General features: G+C 40.1%; 1 protein-coding gene across 1 annotated transcript in view; it reads left to right on the top strand.

Annotated features, from left to right (window-relative positions):
* LOC122808187 (scavenger receptor cysteine-rich type 1 protein M130-like) overlaps positions 1-21226 on the top strand; it is a 146173-nt gene that overhangs the window by 76618 nt on the left and 48329 nt on the right. The gene's annotated exons all lie outside the window — the stretch shown is intronic.

The raw sequence follows: 21226 nt of genomic DNA on the forward strand, positions 1-21226 counted from the left end.
AATCTCTGCCTAACATATAAAGCTATGTTAAACCCAGAGCTGTTGGACATGCTACACCTAAAGAAATCCCAATCCCTCTGAGCTACACGTGCTAGGGACCTAAACCTTGTCACCACAATAAACAGGGCATGCTGGAGGGAAAGATTCCTGTCCCAGAGACTTTCTATACTCTGGAACAAGCTACCCATCTATGTCAAGCAAAGTTTCTCATTAGCGCTCTTCAAGAAAAATCTTGATGAGTGGATGGGAAATAGGAAATACACCCTGGGGACTACTTTTGTGGCAATGCTCAACAGGGGCACAGGAAATTAACTTTCTTGGGTGGTGTAAGCCAGGAAACCTTGTTGGCTAGGCTTTGTTAGGCCGATAGCCTAGTACCTACCTTTGAACCTATGAACCAATAATAGAGTACAATTCTCCCTTTTGTATGTACCTTACTAGACAACTGCAGCTGCTGGAGAGACCTAAGAGGTTGCGCGCCAATAAAATCCATGGACTTCAACAAATGATCTACATGGACAGACAGAAGGCCCTGTCACTGTACCCTTATCATATATACTGCTGAGAGGCAACTTGTGCCTGGCCTACAGAGCACTCTTGAACCCTGCCTTAATGGAAATGCTGCACCTTCACAAATCAAATGGGACAAGACTAGCTCTCTCTAGGGACCTTAACCTAGCCTGTGACCTCAACAGGACATGCTGGATAGACAGATATTTCTACTAGAGATTGCCTTCCTTATGGAACAAACTCCCAGTTTACATGGAACCGAGCTCCTCAAGACCCTATTTAAGTGTTACTTGGACAAGTGGATGGAAAATCATAAATTTACCCCTGGGGTTTCACCTATATCACTCTTAGAGATGGGAAACCAGTGCTGATCATGGATTCGCGAATATGGACTACATATATTGGTCTAAAAGGGAAAAATAGTACAATTAAGTTAGGCATGAAAATGCCCTAAGGTCATTAGCCTAGTAAACTCCTATGAACCTTTGAGCCTAGGGCAATTATGGTAGTAGCTTTGTATGAACCTTTGAAACTATGAACCTATGCAGGACTGCCAATATCTTGTGTCACACATGGCCTGCTGATGTCATGCACTATATGTGTGTGTGTGTGTGTGTGTGTGTGTGTGTGTGTGTGTGAGCTTTTGCCTGACATCACAGAGAGCCTTTTACAGCAGCATGTGGGACACTGTTCTTACCATATTCTCAACAGACATTGATGATGTCATCAGCTATATCAAATTTTTGTATATGCAGTAATCCCATCAGGCCATGGTCAAACACTGACCTGGAAGGCAGGCAGATGTCACTTCATGCTATATCAGACAGCTTACAGTGACATGGTTTTTAATCTATCCACATACATCATGACATGGTTTGTAGGCCCTGTGTTATACGGCTGAGAAAGCCCCGTGGTCTCTCCAGCTGTTGCATGTGTCTGGTGAGATACATGCAAAAGACAGCATTATACTGTAATTACTGGTCTCATAAGATTTGATAACAGTGCTGTCATACAATCCTAAACTCTGGATATGATGGCATGACGTATGATGTGCACCATACGTTTGTACTAGAAAATCATTAAAGAGAGAAGTTAGAAAGTAATGATACATGCAAGATCATTCACTATAAAGTTGTGAAATTATGATGCTATCAACTGTATAACTTACAAGGTCAGTATAGGTCAAAGGTACAATAACCAGTTCAACAACACAAATGCAGATGTACCAAGCACTAAATTAGCTTTGCAATCTGAGCATTAGACACATCTTTTGTATACCTGAATCCAAGAGATAGAAAACAGGGATATGGCACAGTTATCAATTGCACATGGTGTTGTTTGGGGTGCAGGTAGTCTAGGCCGACACAAAAAGTCAGTGAGTGTGTGTGAGTAACAAGGAGAAGAAGGCAGACACTGGGATAAAACAACAAATGACCAGTGAGCCAAAGTGAATAACTGTTGCGTGTGTGTCTGTAGGGTCCTCCAGGTGAAATTGGTATGTAAGTGCCTGCATGAACACAGCCAAGCACTGTGCTAGCTCTATGCTTTGGTCTGTCAGACAGAAGTGAGCCATGCATGGCAGAGGTGGCAGTTCATTGTAGTCATCCCCGACCACATGAACTGACTCTACCAGAAGTTGCATTGGAATGTCTACGTCCACAGTCAGATGCAGTGCTGCTACCTGAATGTGACTGATGACTGCTGGACAAGCTCCCTTCATGGGGATGCCCAGGACCATGACCCATGGCCTGTCATGTCTGGATGTGGACAGCACACTCACTAATGGAACAGTGGAAGTACTGCCAATATGGGAGCGTGATCAGGGATGGCCATGTTGGCTGACAGCAGATGATGTGGTTGACCTACACCTACGAGAATGCCGTTCCCCTTCCAGGAAATTTTCCATGACAGACACTCTTCATTCCATGACAGACACCTTTTGGTCGATCACAGACACCCCTCATTCCAACGTGTCATTCATCTGATCCAGTGAATCGGCAAAACAGTGGAGGCAGTCATGCATGTCAGACTGTGCCACATCCACAACCCTGAGCATTTTTCTAGAGCAAATGTGGGAATGTCCCTGTGCCTCCATGATGGCCCTAAACATCCTTTGAGTGGTACAGTAACTGACACCTGCACCAGGTGGAGGAATGACAGCAGGCCTCGTCTGTGCACCTCTATCACTCTTCCTGTGTGGCACCTCGCCCACACTTTGGTTATGGACAGACCCAATAGGCATTGAAGCTGCAGTAGCCACACTTCCCTAATCAATATCCTCACCCTCCACCTGTCCAATATGTGTGGGCTCAGTTGCCTGGGTAGGTGTAGGAGTACTGGCTGTGTATGATGGAAATGCAGGTGATGGCTGTATGTCAACCTCTGTGTCAGATTCAACCACTGCACCCCCACCAACTGTACCTCAGTTTGGTCACCATCATCAGAGTCTGCTGATTCATTGACATGAGGTGGCACAGGGCCCACACTCCTACTGACATGATCATCTGGGATAAAAAGCAAGAGACACAAGAATGCAGTAATACCTGCACTACTATGGTATAATATATGCTAAAAAACTAACAGTGCTGCCACTATTACAGACAGCACAGCAATGCACACAACAGGCCTGAGATCAAAATCACACACTACAATATTTCTTTAAATTGATCTGCAGTACTGACATAAAAATATTTGGCTTACCATCAGAAGGAGACATACTGTGCTGTAGTCTAAATGGTCCTGGAAGAAGTTAAGAAGAGGTAAGGGCAACATCATCACAATTAACAGTAGCACAGGGGGTAATACATTCATATGTGTATTAACTCTACTTTCAACAAGAACGTGGCTGACAACTACAACCTAATTAGCAATAACTATAGCAATCTTTAATACCCCCACCAAAAATGACATGTGACACAAAATTAACACTCATGTCAATTGCGTTACCATACAACATTATTCAACTGTTCAGAAAACAAAGCCTGGAAGCTCCTCCTCTGATGTGCTTACTATCTTGGAAGGTGTTGCACCCACATCCAGCACATGCTGTAGTGTACTGTCCTGGGAGCTGCCTGGATCTTGGATATTTGCCAGACACTCTTCAATGGGGGTAAGTGGTGATTCCCTAGCAGGCTTCCCCGGTAACCATGTGGTCATGGGCAACTGCAGCTGCTCACCTCTTTGCAGAAGTGATCAAGTCAGTCGCCTTGTGGTGCACCTGTCCATATGTTCTGCTGTGGCAACTCATGGCATTCACATCCTGCACAATCTACTGCCATATTTGCAGCATCTGTGACATTTCTCCCCATACCCTTTCCAGGAAGAAAAGCACCATGTTGCTCTGCAATGATTTCATTTTCAGCATCACTGAAGGGGAGAAGTCTCCATGGATGGACACGCCTGAGTGACTTAGTTGTAGATGTCCTAAAAGACAACAGAAGTATAATACACATAAGTATCACATAACTACAAAGTAACTGTTTCCAGATAAAACAGAAAAGGTAACCAGTCAGTATTACCCACTGGAGAAATATAACACAGTCTAGAGATGTGAAATACCAACACAGGCAGGATGCAAAATAAGGAGTGTAACAAGATATCCTTGTTTGTGCCATAACAGTAACTCACCTTTGCTCCCCACAAAAGAACAGTCCATTCTTGTTTGCGTCATAACAGTAACTCATCTTTGCCCCCCCCCCCCAAAAGAACAGACACATGACGAATTTTGCTAACAAAACATCTTTGAAAATCTAAAAGTGCTATCAAAGGACCTGTCCCCGAAACATTTATAAATATTTATCACACAGCATCATATTTTCATGTATTGTCAATCATCTGTACCTTGGAAATGATTTGACAAACTGCCCATGCCATCACTATAGTTCTAACTAATGCATACAGTTAAAAGTGTCGAAGCCTTTGCTTCACATTATTCTTAAATACATTACAGCATATACAGCATGTAGGTGACAAAATGGGAGCATAGCTGCTGAAGTTCAGTACTTCTCTGTACAGATATATCCTAAGAAAAACTGTTTTTGCTGTCTTCCAAACATATACAACTCTCCTCACCATCAGTTTGGCTAGCTACATTTGCCTTTTTATAATGGTGTAGATTATCAATGGATTGAATCTGTCTTTGTCCGTGTTTTGTAGATGCTAATAACAGCATAAGCAGCTGAATTTCATGCTAATTAACCAATTTGGTGGAGCTATTCAACAATGTAGAGTCTATGCTGGATTTTCCTGCAGATTTCAAAGCTTTTGGAGTACAGGCACAGAAAGTCTGCACAGACAGAATATTAGGGGCTGCTGCTCCTTTAACCCATTTGTATGTGCTAGAGGCTGAAGCCAATGCTGCTGCTGCCAATAGGCCTAGATCAAGAAGGATAAGAGTTTTCAGGCCACATTTAACTTATCATAACTTACATGACATTGAAATTGTAGAACGCTACATGGTGGACAGGAACACACTACAGAAACTCTGCAACCTCTGCCACCCTCAACTCAGAACCAGAGCTAACCAAGGGAATGCATCCCAGTAGAAACTATGGTCTGTGTAGCCCTTAGAATCTTAGCTACAGGTACCTTTCACATGCCAAAAGGGAACATGCTGGGGGTGTCACAGGCATCAGCATCCAGAATCCTTCACCAGTTCCTGGATGCTATGCTCCAAAATGACAGGAAGCACATATATTTTCCCAATAGTAATGAGGATAGGCTAGAAATATGCACCAGTTCTACCAGGTAGTGCACTATCCTTGAATACTGGGTGCCATAGATTGCACTCATGTAGAAATGAAGGCACCACCTGGGGAACAGTGTAGGCTCTACATTAACAGAAAGGGCTACCATTCTACAAACTGCCAAGTCGTGTGTAATGCAAAGGGAATTCTCTTGATCATGTGTGTTGGCAACCCTGGCAGTTAATATGATTCACATATCTGGTATACCTCCCAACTGTATCAAATGTTTGCTAGGGAGGGATATCCCACAGTGTCATGTATTGGGGATGCAGGCTATGCACTGGAACCATGGCTGATGACACCCATCAGAAATGCACTCACATGAACACACAGAAGTACACTATAATGAGCCACACACTCAAGCCAAAAATGTCATGCAGCATGTGTTTGGGCTGCTGAAGTCACAGTTCTGGTACCTAGATACTTCTAGAAGACCCCTGCAGTACAATCCATGGACATGTACCGAAATCTTCACAGTATGTGGCATGCTACACAACATAATACTGAGGAAACAGCTGCTGTAGGATCAGCTAGGGAAAGAAGCAGACATCCCACCACCAATATCAAGATCACCACAGCAACAGGAAGATGAGGAGTCTGAGGGGGAACCACCAGCTGTTGTGAGTGTAGGTAGGCATAAGCATCCACAGTATGCACTTGCATTGGCTAAGAGATAAGGTATAGCACACTCACTCACCACCTAGGGGCCTAAAACCTTCCTCCTACTCACAAACATATAGTAACATTGATACCAGGCAAGTCACACAAACGTTACCTCCCCATGTATTGGCTGTGTACTTTTTGCATCAGACAGAGTCAACCCTGAACTAACACTGTGGCAACTGCTGCATTTACAAGGTAAGTCATGAACTGGGAGTGTATTGTTTAATAATATTTTGGCATATCCTATGTATTTCATCACTTGGTGCAGTAAGTAAAAGGTGGGAGATTTGTACAGACATCAACTTAACATGTGACAGCGGAGACTTATTTGACTTATATGTGTCCATTAGTAAGTCATAGGCCTTAGGCATCAAAGCGAGAGACTTATTTGACTTGTATGTGTCCATTAGTAAGTCATAGGCCTTAGGCATCAAAGCATCACAGAGTTATACCTCTCAAAAGTATCAATAATCACTGCATGCCCTCAGTTTAGCACCATACATTTGTACTGGAAAATCATTAAAGAGAGAGACGTTAGAAAGTAATGATACACATTGCAGTTTCTGACTTCACAACCCTCACAAAATCAAACAGGCAGGATGCAAAACAAGAAGAGAAACAACAGTAACATATATTTGTGCCATAGCAATGACGCACCTTTGTTCCCCCCCAAAAAGAACAGTCCATTCTTGTTTTTGCCATAACAGTAACCCAGTACTAACTGTCAGACTTTAGCAATACTGGCAAAGGAATGGATCCCTTCACTTTTTGGGCTCCATGTTTGTGCAGAGGTGCGCACCACAGAAACAAGATAAGCATAGCAAAACTTTCATTCTTTCCTCTGTTTCCCATGATTACACTAAATGCCACATGGTACAATCAATGGCCAAAAATAATAAAATAATTATAAAAAAACTGACAGACAAAGCACAATTTGCCAACAAATGAAGAGGAGGTTGGATGTTAATGAAACAGAACCTGTGAATTGTGTGCTGCATACTTGCATTTCTAACCTTGACAGATGTATATGTAACACTTTGTAAGTCTAACCTGACATACCCATCTGATGTAAGCATTCACAGTTGCCATCCATTAAACACAAACACTGAGTGAATGCCAACACTATGTTTACATCTCTACATGAATGCAGATTTTGGGATTCAGCAATTCTAATGAGTTCAAACCTCATTTGTATCTTCACTCTACTGACAGCCCTGAATCTGCACCAGAAGGCAACCTTGTAGTTAGGGAAACTGAAGGGGAGCCGCGTTGAACACAGAAGAGAGGATATTACTTTGGGATATATCTGCACAGATGAGTCCTGATTTTTACATGATATGCCTGCATTTCATCAGCTACATATTTCATATGCTGACATGTAACTATGAATAGTCTGTTTAATGGTTTTTATATTTATTTTGATTAGCACATGCTTTTACACTTTTATCTGTCTGCATTACTTAAAGGTGTATTGTTCATTTGGGGGTGGGGGAGCAAAGTTGCATTTCCATTATGGCACAAAAAGGATTTATGTTACTATTGTTACTTACATTTGTTTCATCCAGCCTGTATCTAATGCTGTCACAAGTAAAGGTCAGTTCTGTAAAAGTCTTACACCTTTTTTTCCATGTAGACTCCTTTTCATGGCTGTATTCCAAAAGTTTTGGAATTCACAGGGAACACGAGCACAGAGTCAGTGTTGCTTTTTAGCTTGTTGAATAGCTCCATCATTAAATTCATTAATTAGCATGCAATTCAGCTGCTTATGCTGTGATTAGCATGCCATGGTGATTACCTTGTTTGTGCTCATGCGCGCTGCTACACAACTTACTGAATTTGAAAGTTTTCTCGCCCATGTGAACATCGAGCCATTACATGCAAATGGTGGAAAACGACCGTGTAGGCTTTACTGAATCCTCAGATATTTCTCCATATTTTACTCTTCTAAGGAATGGACATAAAGATTATAAATATGGTGAATTACATGTCTCAATGATAAGAGATAGGAAATAGTACAAATGCCATGATGCCATGTTTTTCCACAAACAGAAAACACTAGAATACCTTTTATTGGACCAACATAAGTTCTACAGTTTCTCATGCTTTCAGACTAGAGGTAACTCCTTTGTTAAGCATTACTAAGTTAGTGATATTATGCACACAAATGTCAAAATGGTTAAGGTCCATGCCTCTTATACACATGGTATAAGGTTTGTTCTTGACCTCTTCCCATTGCTGTATGGAGTTGTATGATCTTCCTGTGTCTTTGTGGGCTGCCTCCCAAAACAACTGCTGAGTGTTTTCACCTCAAACTCAACCAAGAATAAAGCTGTGTGCAGCAGCACAGACTCTAGATGGTGTCTTACAGGAGTAGAGTTGTATTGACCAACCACTTCCATCATCAACTCTGGTGTGAAGTATCCTTTAAATAGGAAAACATAGATAACAGTCTGTGGACTGTGTCGGGCCTAGCCACCTGACAATTTAAACATTTGATCTAGGTAATTTGTATATGTTAATTACTATTGCCAAAAATGGGCATGAGAATTTGCTGATGATAAGTTGGTTGAGGTCTAAGCCTATTCTGACCAGTGCTGGAGACCCATGATAATGGTGAGAGGGGTGTATGTTCTCCTATTGTCCAGTGTTTTTACCTGCAATAAATCTCAGAAATTCAGCAAATGCTGGATGTAAAACCTATCAACTTGTCAGATATAAACTGAAGCCTGCAACACTAAATTAAGGATCATTGACAAGATACAGCTTAGAGGTGGATGACATGATGGCAAAAAGAAGGTGGACATCCTCTGTATCAGGAAACAAGATGGAAGTGCAGTGCAGCAAGGCACTTGACTTGGGATCCAGAGTCTACTACTCAGGAGAAGGACAGGCTAGAAATGGTATGGGAATTGTTTTAAAGGAGATGCTTAAGAAGACAGTGAGAGATGTCATCAGAATTAGTGACAGTCTCATGCCAATCAGATTCCAGTGTTAGGATAGGTCACTATTCATAATCTCAGCCTATGCTCCATGGTAAGGTTGTAAGAGTAAGGAAAAATTGTATTCAGGCAACAGTTGTAGGACTTGGATAAAGCATGAGTAGATGCTGATAATGGAGGGGATGAATGCCCTTATCAAGACAGCCAGAGCAGGATTTGAGGACTTCCTGGGATCCAATGGATTGGGACAATTTTAGATTTCTGTCTGGCAAATGACTCAGCAAGAGAGACAGTCGCAGGATCATATCCAAGATTGGCGAACATGTGGCACATGTAGAATTCCTCCTAGTAAGGAAAGAGCACTAAGGTAGGATCACTGATTGTAAGTCATTCCCAGTAAAACAGTCAGTCCACAGCATAAAACACTGTTCACTACAATCAGCTGTGGCTCTAAGGTCAACAGATACCAGACAGATGATCTGTAAGTTGACTGGAGAGAAGGACAAGAGTTTAAGAAATTATTTAGGATTCTAGTACCTCAGGAAGAAAGGGAAATAGTTGTTGATGAAGAAGAATGGCGGTATCTTAAAACAGCATGTGCAGGGACTGTTGAGCAGATACATGTCTGAGGTATGGAAGTAAGGTATATAGGGAATGCTAATGGTGCAATGTAGAAGTCTAGAAAGTCATCAAAAGAAAGAAGGAATGAAGGGAAAAGTAGGTGATAGAAAAGATGGACCAGGGCATGAAGGAATACTAGATGGATATCAAAGAGGCTAAGGAAGGAGTTGCAATAGTGATGAACAAGGCATCTGAGGCATTCTACCTGCTGTTGGAAAGTGATTCTGTAGAAGGTACAAAGAAACTTTATCAGGTGCAAGGCAAAGACAGAAAGATAATAAGACAGTCAAAAGACACCCTTCGTAAGGTATGCCATCAATAAGCTGCTCACTAATGCAAACACAAAGACAGATGAATGGAGCACTGTCAGGAACTTTTGAATGAAGAAAATCTCACAGAAGCTATACTTCCCCAGACACACCCTATGATGAAAGGTGAAAAATAGTCCACTCTATAATAAGTGAGAACATCAGTAGGGAAAATTATGTCAGAAAAAGCAGCAGGCTCAGATGAGGTCATGGCAGGTATGGTCAAGATATTGGGTGAGTACTGAGAGCAGTGGCTTTTGAGGGTACTCAGAGCAGTATGGAGAGAAAGGCATATCCCAAATGACTGGAGAATAAACATATTAGCACCAGTGTACAAGAGCAAAGGGAACATTCATAATTAGGGGTGTCCACAGGGATCACATTCCTGTCACTCTGTAGGAAAGTACTAGAGATGGCGATTAATAAACAAATATCCAGAGTTGTAGAAAGTAAGATGGGAGATAAGCAGTTTGGATTCAGATCTGGATGCAGCACTACAAACCAAATGTTTGCAATGAGACAGATATTTGAGAAAATGCTAGAGATGAGGAATAAATCCAACTGGCCATTCCACGACTTGGAGAAAGCATGTGAAAAGGTCCCATGAAAGCTAATTTGGGCAGTCTTGTGGTGGTTCAAAGTCACAGAAATATTGGTAGAATTAGTGCAGGTGATGCACAAGGACCCAATGATTCAAGTATGAGCTGTTTTCAGTCTCACAGAGGGATTCCCTGTAGGAATGTGTATGCATCTGTGTTCCACTTTGAACCCCTGCTGTTAATACTTGTGATGGACTACATTAGCAAACAGTTCAACAAAGTTGTTGCGTGCAGATGATGTGGTATTATAAGCAGACTCTGAGGAAGAACTTCATCAAAGGGTAGGGAAATGGAATGCAAATCTGAAGACAAGTGGGATGAAACTGAGTACAGATAAGACTGCTGTAATAGCAAATAAAGCAGTAGAAGCTGAGAACTAAGGTAGAAGAAAAAAATACTAGAACAAGAAAACAGCTTCAAGTATCTGGGAGGAGCAGCCGAGCAGGAGGGTAGTCTGAAAGAGGAAGTCAGAGTAGAATCTGGGAAACTGCAGCCAACTGGTAATGAGTGTCATTGTTAATGTATGACAGAAGAATGCCAAAGGAGCTGAAAAGTAAGGTGTATGAAACCGTGGTATCACCAGTATTACTACATGGTACAGAATCCTGGGCAGTGAAGGCAGAACAGTTGAGGATACTAGAGGTGATTGAGATGCAATGCCTGAAATTTGTGGTAGGAAACATTTTGTGGGACAGAAAAAGAAATGAGAACTCCACCAGAAGCATCATTTGCAGAGAAAGTCAAAGAGAGCATATTACGGTGATTCGGGCACATGAGCAGGAAATACAAACACAAACTGTTTAGCAAGATTTGGAACAGACACGAAGAAGGCAAGCAGAAACGAGTGCTTCCTGCAAATGAATGGACGGATTCTGTGAGGGAAGACCCCGTAACAATTAAACATGACTGTTGAAGAATATAGAAGAGTGGCATTAAATCTAGAGAAGTGGCACTACTTGGCGCGTCACTCAGATTCCATCTAGAAAATAGGAAAAGGGGGTTGATGATAATGGTGATATTAGATATGCAAGTTTAATGTATGTCCAGAAAAAGAGAGAAAATGCAATTCAGAACTTATTTCTGATTGGCTAAGAGGAAGACTTTTAAATAACAGTGTGAATAAAAATAGTCAGTCTGCAGCATAAATGTTTAAAGCCATGACACATATTCCTTACAGACAGATTCAGAGAGAGAGAGAGAGAGAGAGAGAGAGAGAGTGTGTGTGTGTGTGTGTGTGTGTGTGTGTGTGTGTGTGTGTGTGTGTGTGTGTGTGTGTGTGTTACACAGCCTGAAAATGTGTAAGACTGGATTCTCCCCTGTTGTAAATATAAAGACCCTATATGAATGCTGCATTAGAATTAGTTTTCATTTGAAAAAGAATAAAAGTACATGTGGATTGACAATGTCTGCTATCATGTTTTGCCACCCTCCCATCATCCTGCACATCTATATATTGTACCACCCTCCCAACCCCTGCACATCTGAATGTTGTACCACCCTCCCACTCCCTGCACATCTGTATGTTGTACTACCCTCTCACCCCTGCACATCTGTATGTTGCACAATGCTCCCACTACCCTGCACATCTGTATATTGTATCACCCTCCCACTTCCTTCACATCTGTATATTATACTACCCTCCCACCCCATGTACATTTGTATGTTGTACTACCCTCCCACCGGCTGCACATCTGTATGGTGTGTAACCCTCCCACTAACCTGTACACCTGTATGTTTTACTACCCACCCACCCCTCTGCACACTGTTATGTTGCACCACCCTCCTACCCCCTGCACATCTTTAGATCTTTGTTTTTATGCTTCAGCACTGATTCACTATGTGTGGGGTGCCATTTTCCTTTTCTTCATGGTAGCATGAACATTCAGTTAGTATGTATTCTTTATGGTATATTTGTTCTGTAGAATATTTTGTATCAATTGTGAATCAGTCAAATGAGTTTCCAGTGAAACATATTTAGTCATTTGTTTTCTGTAACATAAAAGAAAAAAAGTCAGTGTAATGGAGCAACACACAGCAAATAAAACGAACAAAGTCATAGGTCATCCACAATGTAAAAATTTATTCCAAGGCCAAGTATTTGGTTAGCACTTTCACCCATTCAGGGCTTCATCAGACCACAAAACACATACAATTCCTATCCATTTAAATCTAAAAAGGCGTGAAAAAATCCAATCACTTATTTCTTAAAGAGCCCTTACTATAGTCACATAAAAATACCATACAAACAAATTTAAAACTTTAAAATAACAGTACACAATTAACATAATTTTTATTGTTTTAGTGTTTGAGTCCCCTGGATTTTAAAATAGTTTGAAGAAAATCTCACATGAGAAAGTGATGATTTGCACTTACAGTAGTTAAGGGTGATTTACAGGCATAGAAATTTGTCTTTGAATCACAATTTCCTTGAGAAAGATGCTTTTGGCTGCAGCTCTTGCTTCCGGTGGAAGGATTCCTTTTGGATTTCCTGGGAAAATCCTAGTTTCTTGGCAGCCCCTGCTTTTTCATTACAAACTCATCACTTGGATATTATCATCATGATACTGATAGAGAGATTTGAAATTTTGATAACGATAAATTTGAATGTGTGTCCCTCATCAGTATCAATAACATGTTTTTTTATGTTTTTTTATGGTTATAAAGGTAGTCCATTCTAATTCACGAGGGGGTGATATTAGGAATTTAATCAAGACTAGGGAAACTACGTGGATCGTTAAGCTCAGGGCTGATCAATACCCTGGTCTTAATGATAAAGTGCCATTAAAGCCTATTTAAAAATCCAGGGGACTCAAACAAACAGATAGGTAGATAGATAGATAGATAGATAGATAGATAGATAGATAGATAGATAGATAGATAGAGAGAGCTGTCTATCTATCTATCTATCTATCTATCTATCTATCTATCTATCTATCTATCTATCTATCTATCTATCATTCTATCTATCTACCTATCTATCTAACTCTCTATTTCTTTATCTATCTATCTATCTATCTATCTATCTATCTATCTATCTATCATGATGATAATATCCAAGTGATGGGTTTGTAATGAAAAAGCAGGAACTGTCAAGAAATTAGGACTTTCTCAGGAAATACAAAAGGAACCCTTCCACCGGAAGTAAGAACTGCAGCCAAAAGCATCTTTCACAAGGAAATTGTGATTCAGAGACATATTTCTGTAAATTGCCCTTAACTACTGTAAGTGCAAATCAGCACTTTCCCGTGGTTATCAAAACTTGTCCATTCATCATGTTAGCATAGGCAAATCCCCTTTGGTCTATGGTTAATCATCAAATGGAGTAAACATCGAATGTCTTATCATCGAACACAAATGAGTGTATGTTCATTCATTGAATGTTCACTCCATCAAACCTGTGAGATGTGGAAAGTAACTACTTGGCCAACACTTTCCTGTCTCATACACGGCAATATTTCAAACCCACCCAACTGGGGGGCTTCCCCCCACACCCCTACTAATTATATAAACCAACTCTGAAACTTCACTACAGTGAAGAAAAGGGGTTTGAAATACTGCCATGTATGAGATGGGGAAGTGTTGGCCAAGTAGTTACTTTGATTCTCAGCTGGGGTGCCTTTTGTACACAGTCTGCATGTCCTCCCTGTGGTCACTTTGGTTTCCTCCGGGTACTCCAGTTTCCTGCCACATCCCAAAGACATGCTGTAGGTGGATTGGGCACTCTTAATTGGCCCTAGGTGTGAATGTATGTGTGTGTGTGTGCCTTCTGCGGACTGACAAATTCGATACTGTAAAACACCTCTGCTAATCATTCTGCAGACTGTTGTTCCGCTGTGTCATTGATATTACAAATGATATCTATCATTGTGTTACATGAAGATGAGCAAACAAAATTGTCGAACCCAGTACTTTAGTAACAAGATGGAAACAGACTCCTCTAGACATTACAGATAGACCACACAGTGTGAAAGTAGCGGACTCCAAGTCAGACTGCCAACCAGTTACGAGTGGAATCCCACAGGGATCGATCCTGTGTCTTCTCCTGTTCGGCATCTACTTCTCAGAAGTCCAGGCCAACACAAAGAGACTGGCTGATCAAGTTCACAGATGACTGCAAGCTGGGAGCCATTATTAACTCCCTAAGTGATGCAGATATCCTGCAGAAAAGCCTCACTAAGACCAATGACTGGTGTCAAAACCATAGCCTTAAGCTTAATGCCAAAAAATGTGTCGTCATCCCCTTTGGTAAATACTCAGTGACCACTAGTTATCACATTGATGGGAGCCCACTGAACATTGAAGGCATTATAAGAGATCTGGGGATGCAGATTGACAGCAATCTCTCCTTCGACCACCACATTGCCACTCTGGTCAGAAAGTCCTTCTACGTGGCGCATCTCATTACCAAGAGTTTTGCATCCAGAAAGAAAGAGGCCATCATCTCTCTCTCTATTCTTCCCTCACTAGACGAATCATTGAGTATAATGCCCCATTTGGCATGTACCTCACTAGATACCTGGAACAGCTGAAGAGACCACAGGAGTACCTCATGAAGAGGTTCCTAGGTATTAAACACATGTCCTACACAGACAGACTCAAAAGACTCCAGCTATTCTCTGTCTCATATCGCCTACTTAGAGGTGATCTCTGCTTGACTTACAAAGCCATGTCTGACCCAGCTTTGTTAGAAATGCTACATCTAAAGAAATCCCAATCCCTCCACACCACACACTCCAGAGACCTCATCTGCATTACCACAATCAACAGAACATGCTGGAGGGACAGGTTCATAACCCAGAGACTGCCCATGCTCTGGAATAGACTTCTCATACATGTCAAGCAGAGCACCTCACCGTCCCTCTTCAAGGGAAATCTTGATGAGTGGATGGGTAATAGAATGTTCACTCCGGGGATCACTCCAGTGGCTCTGCTTGATAGAGGCACTAGGAACTAACGTCGGGGGGCATGATGCCAGGGCACTTCTATAGGCTAGGCTTGTAAAGACTCCAGGGTCATTAGCCTAGTACACACCTATTAACCTATGTCTCCAAGTTATGGGGTCTATATTAATTCATTGAAAATTCAGTTCAGCAAATGGCATTTTTGGTGCACTTACATTGAACATGCCATTTGTCAAACTGATCTATTGAGATCACAGTACAGAGAAGATCATAAAATGTGCCCTTTCCTCGCTGTATTGCAACCTCGGAGTTGGCATATATAATTAGCTGGGTGGTGGGGGGGTGGGGTCCACAGCCCCCAACAAGAGTGGAATTTGATGAATGGAATTTCCGATGAAATGCCATTCATAGAAGTGAGTTTTGATGATTTAATATAGACCCAAGTTATACTGTAGTGCAACAAGAACTACTCCTTAAATGAGATCAGATGTTCACTATAAATATTCCTAATAGGATCTCCCTCTCTATTATACCATAATAAGGTCTCCATCTGTGTTACACCATTGAAGAAGTATGCAGACAGATGCATGCACTATTTAGCGAATGGAAATTATTCTATATCAAAAAGTTTCATTAATTAAATAATCTTTTAATGAAAGCTCCACAATTTAGAGGGATGAAGCCTTGACTGTGAGCCAGGTCACTTGGGTTTCACTAGCTAATCCAATCCCTCAAATAGTTGGCAAGGAAATATATGGTAGATAAGCATTTTTACCATCTCATCCTTATGACCAAGAACAGGCTGCTACTAGTAGAGACCAGTGTTATTAGTCCAGAGGTATTTATCCATATGCAATGCACATTAGGAATGGTGTTAGGACATTTCCTGTTGAGTAAATATATTTCTCTACTTTTCTGATGCAAAATGCAGTCAAACTACCACTTTTTCTATTTGTCAATGTGCAAACAGGAGAGCAGCTGCCTAAAGTTTTAAAATAAAGACAGCATGGGTGCATACCTCTCAACCTCTTTGTACAAGAAATCTGGAGAAAGCCTGACAAAATGTGGGGATGAAGGCCCAGAAATAGTGACATATTTTAAATATTGCTTTTATAAACTCAAAAAGTTGCTCGAGTAACATGATTTGTTTTAACATATATTTTCTGAAAGATTTGAAGTCTTAAACTCAAATGTATGCCATCATTTAGTGACTTCAGTCCTCAGATAATCCCAGTGATTTGCTAGAAAACCACAAATTTTATGAGGAACAGACCAAAAATATGAGCCAAAAATCTGGACATTCTGCAAAAATCTGGACAGTTGAAATGTATGCATGGGTGTACAACTCCATACTATATAAAACAAAGTAGCAAAAAGAGAAAATAATGAAAAAATTACAAAAGCTCTAAACTTCTGTGAGATTCTGTTTTGTCAAGATGTGTGAAGCTGGTATAATGGTTGAGGTGTATGCCGTACATACACTAGGTGCATGGTTTGATTCTTATATGGTCCAGTTGGTTAGGTCTAAATGGTCCAAAAAGGCAGTTAGCCTAGTACTAATCAATGAACCTATGTATAAAAGAAATCTAAACATTTGAGTGGTAGATTGGCATAATGGTTAAAGTGTTTTCCTTAAGGACACAAGTTGCAGAGTTTGATTCTCCCATGGAGTAATTGGCTGCGCTTAAAATGGACTACAAACCACAACCAAAAAACTTCCCATAATTAAGGTGCAGTAGTATAAAGGAGCAGCAAACTTCAACAAAATGAGTAGCACCAACATAGAGCACCAATAAATTTAATAAGAATGGTAAATAAAGTAGCTAAGCTTTCAGGTATCCAGTACCCTTCTTCAGTGCTTAATAACCAACATAAAATAATTACAGTTCTGATACATATTAAGCACTGAAGAAGGGTACTAGATACCTGAAAGCTTTGCTACTTTATTTACTGTTCTTATTAAATTTATTGCTGCTCTACGTTGGTGCTAATCATTTTGTTGAAATAGGCTTAAAATGGGCCACAAGGGCAGTTAGCCTAGTACTAATCAATGAACTTCTAACAAATAATGCTAACGTCCAAGAGACTGCAGCAACGTTTCTCTTGCCACCAGAATAATCACCATTGTCTCTAAGACGGCCCACAGAACTAGCCAAAACTGGATTGCAACTGTAACATTAAAACATTAAACTTCTGTAAAAACAGATTAAAAACAAAAACAAAGTATAGCAAATGATAAAAGAAAAAATGCTTTAAAGCACTGCAACAGTTAACTGTACATGTTAGCATTGACTATGGATTTAGGGGCAATATTTAAAAATCACATTTAAAGCAGTCAAAGGTAAAATGACTGTAAGTACAGCAGAAAGAAATTCACTTTCCTGCTTTTCTCATGCAAAACTGAGTTAAAATGGCACTTTTCCTATTTCTCAGCATGTGCTCAGGAGTAAAGTTTCTTGTAGTCATGAAATAAAGAAAGTGATGTTGTGCAGCTTTGCACAATGTTGAACAAAGAGTGCAAGTTGAAGAACCAAGGAAAAAACAGGTATATCTTTAACATATAGTACTAGTTTGCCAAAAACTGAAACAATTATTCTCCTGTCACCAGAACAAATACACCTCTCTGCAAGATGGTCCATACAACTTACCAAAACTGACTATTAACTGCAACTTTGAAACAGTTGTTGAAAAAATCAATGAAAAAAATCATTGGAATTTATGAAAAAATGACAGATAACCATTTTAAAGAATTGTAACTGTCAGTTCACTGTAGGTGTTAGCCATAACTATACATTCAGACAAAACAGATCAGTCTGGCAGTTAGAGCACAGGATTAAGAGTAGGAAATGATAATGAGCTGCTTTCTTTGGTACAAGGTTTGACTCTCTCAGCTTTCATTTGCCTATTTTGTGACCTTAAGTAAATTACTTGGCCAGACAGTACGTTGGACAGCTAGGAATGGGTTAGGATCCTTATTAGTCTCTGGACTGCATGCCTAGTAACTAATCTATGAACCTTCCAGAGAAAAAATGCATCAAAATATGACAGACATCATGTTTAAAGTACTAAACAGTAAGATAACTGTACGTGCAGTTGGATAAATATATTTTTCGGCTTTTCTGATGTAAAACGGTATCAAAGCACTATTTTCTTCTTGCTATGCATATGCATGGGAGATGAAATGCCAGCAGTCTTAGAATAAAGAATAAATCCATCAGCTGCACAGAGCTCTGCACAATATAAAAGAAATAGAGGCACAAAAGGAGCCCAACAAAATCTAAAGCTCTAACCAATAGTGAGAGCTTCTGGGAAACTGAAGCAATTACTCTCTTTTCACCAGAGTAACTACTGTTATCTCCAATATGGGCAGCAAACCTTGCACAAAATGATTGCTAACTGTAAGTTTGAAATTCTGGTAAAAACAGAGGAAAAACAACAAAATAAAGTATGCAATAACAGAAATAAACTCCAAATCACTATAAAAATTGTGCAACTGTAAGTGCTACTGACTATGATTAGCGATAAACATAGCAACATATATAAAAAAAGACAAAATTGACTTTTAATGCAATAAGCATCAATGAAACCATAAGTACAGTTAAATAACTGTATTTTCCAACTTTCCTAATGCAAAATGAAGTCAAACATTCTAATTTTCTTATTCCTCAGCATGTGCACAGAAATGCAGCTCCTTGCAATTATTAAAATAAAGCCTGCAACAGCATACAGCTCTCTGTAATATGTCATAAACTGTGAAATTGAAAAATCTAATGAAATAAATCTTAAAGCTGTATCCAATACTGTTTCCTAGAAACTTCAGCATTTGCTCTCCTGCACTAGAATAACCACTTTTCAGTATGTGCACAAGTGCAGCTTTATGCAGTAAAATGCTATTAACAATAACATAAAAGTACTTTAAAACACCTGCATATGCAAATGTGTAATTATAATCTGGGTAATTGGCAGGATTCATATAATCAGAAATAGGACATCCTCAAAAACTGGAGACAATGAGCATTGGTAACTGATTATTAACTTCATACTAAATACTGTTATTAGGATTATATCAGTGTATAGATTATTTTTCAGAGCCTGAAATATAGGAGATGAGAAAATACATAGGTCTGCTAGAATTTTTTATTATTATTGTGAGTAAAATAAACTTTACAGGAAGAGAATTTCTTATTGTGGGTGTGACTCACAAAGCTAAGGATACTGTATCACATACATGTTAACAAAAATATGAGAAAGAATTGAAAGTCTAATATTTTACGTATGTTTTCTCCTATTTGAATGATATCCTAGGGAACAGATAAATATGAACTCTGACACTCACAGAGTCTGTGTTCTCAGTGCCTTATTTTCTGTATTAGTAATGAATACAGCATTTTTTTTAGATTTAAGACAGTATGAAGTGATTAGTATAAAGTGATTAATTTAATTTGAAATATGAAGCTGAATATGGGGTTCATAGCCCCATGAAGGCAGTCCCCTCTGTAACTGCACACATGGCTGGATCCTGTCACTGCCCATGCTCACTGATGGGGAGCCTACATTCCCACTCAAAAAAACCCTGAAGACCACCAATGAGCCCTGCAGGTTGTCCCCTTAAGATGGGCGTCATTACATTGCAGACAGGTTGGCCTGGAGACTGCTGTGAAGCCAGCTTTAGATAGTCAGACAGGTGCACAGCATGGTGGGCACTGCTGCCCCCTGAGCCACTGCAGTGGGTGACAGATCATCATAAAATGAAAGCAAATGGAGATAAAACAACAAAGGACAGATAATAAAAAAATAAGGGGATTACAGCAGTAAAGAGAAAAAATAAAAGTAAAAGCAATTTTCAGTAGTTTGGGGTAAACTGTTTGATAGTACAATCCCTGAACGAGTAAGATGCAGTTAACTGTGGGATGGTAAGATAAAAGCACTAAGCAGATATGATACAAACATTGTACAGAACTATGCATGTCAGCAGGCCAGGCTCAATAACATGTAACTAGTTAGTCATGTATAGTGCAGTGGTCAGTGCAAGAGTGGCAGCCAGTGTTTTGGCAAATGGCAGCAAAGGTGAGCAGACACAACCTCACGGAAGAAATGAAGTGTTCAGCTCTGAGGGTGCTAAAACCAGGAGGTATTCAATAGCTCTCAAATGTTGCAATGCATGGCACTTGGTGTGATCATGCCACATATATCCCATCCTACAATACCAGAAGCAATATGTAGGGGACACCTAAACTCAGTGTTAATACTTTTTCCCTTGTCAGTGTCAGTCACCATGGAGCATTACCAAGCAACTCATTATCTGACTGCCTGTGTTACCCCAGGTGTCTTCAAGCTCCTGTATGGTGTCTCTGTCCAAATAGTAGACTTGGATAAGTTCCTGCAGTAGAGGAGATGGTATATTAGGGGAGGGTGGATCTGTTTGCAACACTGAGGGTGATAATAATCACCACCAAGGAAACTGGGTGTGGCATTCTCCTTCTAACATTTACTGTTCACCTAATATAAATGCTATTGCTAGCATTTAAGTGCACTTTCTGTCTCTCCTTAGCAAGAAATGATGTACAAATTCACTGCCAATTTTTTTATATATTTATAAATTACTCCACTGTGTTTATGTCCATTTACATTTACAATTAGTTTCATTACCATAACTGTGTTCATTTGAATATCATTATTCAGTCATTTACATACAATGTTGACCATGCTATTTAACTGGTTGGTGTGACTGTGCTACCTGTTAGTCTATGTTATCCACTTCATGCATGTTGCTACTTAATGTACAGTTTCACTGCTTGTTTCTGAATGTTTGCCATGGAATGCATGCAGAATGACACCAACAGAGCAAAGTACTGTAGTAAGAAAGAGACATTTTTAATGTCTTTTACAGAGTAGAGTTGCAATGTCTTACTTGCTCAGTTTAACTGAAGACACTTTTTT

This window comes from Protopterus annectens, chromosome 8.part0, assembly GCF_019279795.1.
Source record: "Protopterus annectens isolate FY-2018-M chromosome 8.part0, PAN1.0, whole genome shotgun sequence".
Lineage (NCBI taxonomy): Eukaryota > Metazoa > Chordata > Ceratodontiformes > Protopteridae > Protopterus > Protopterus annectens.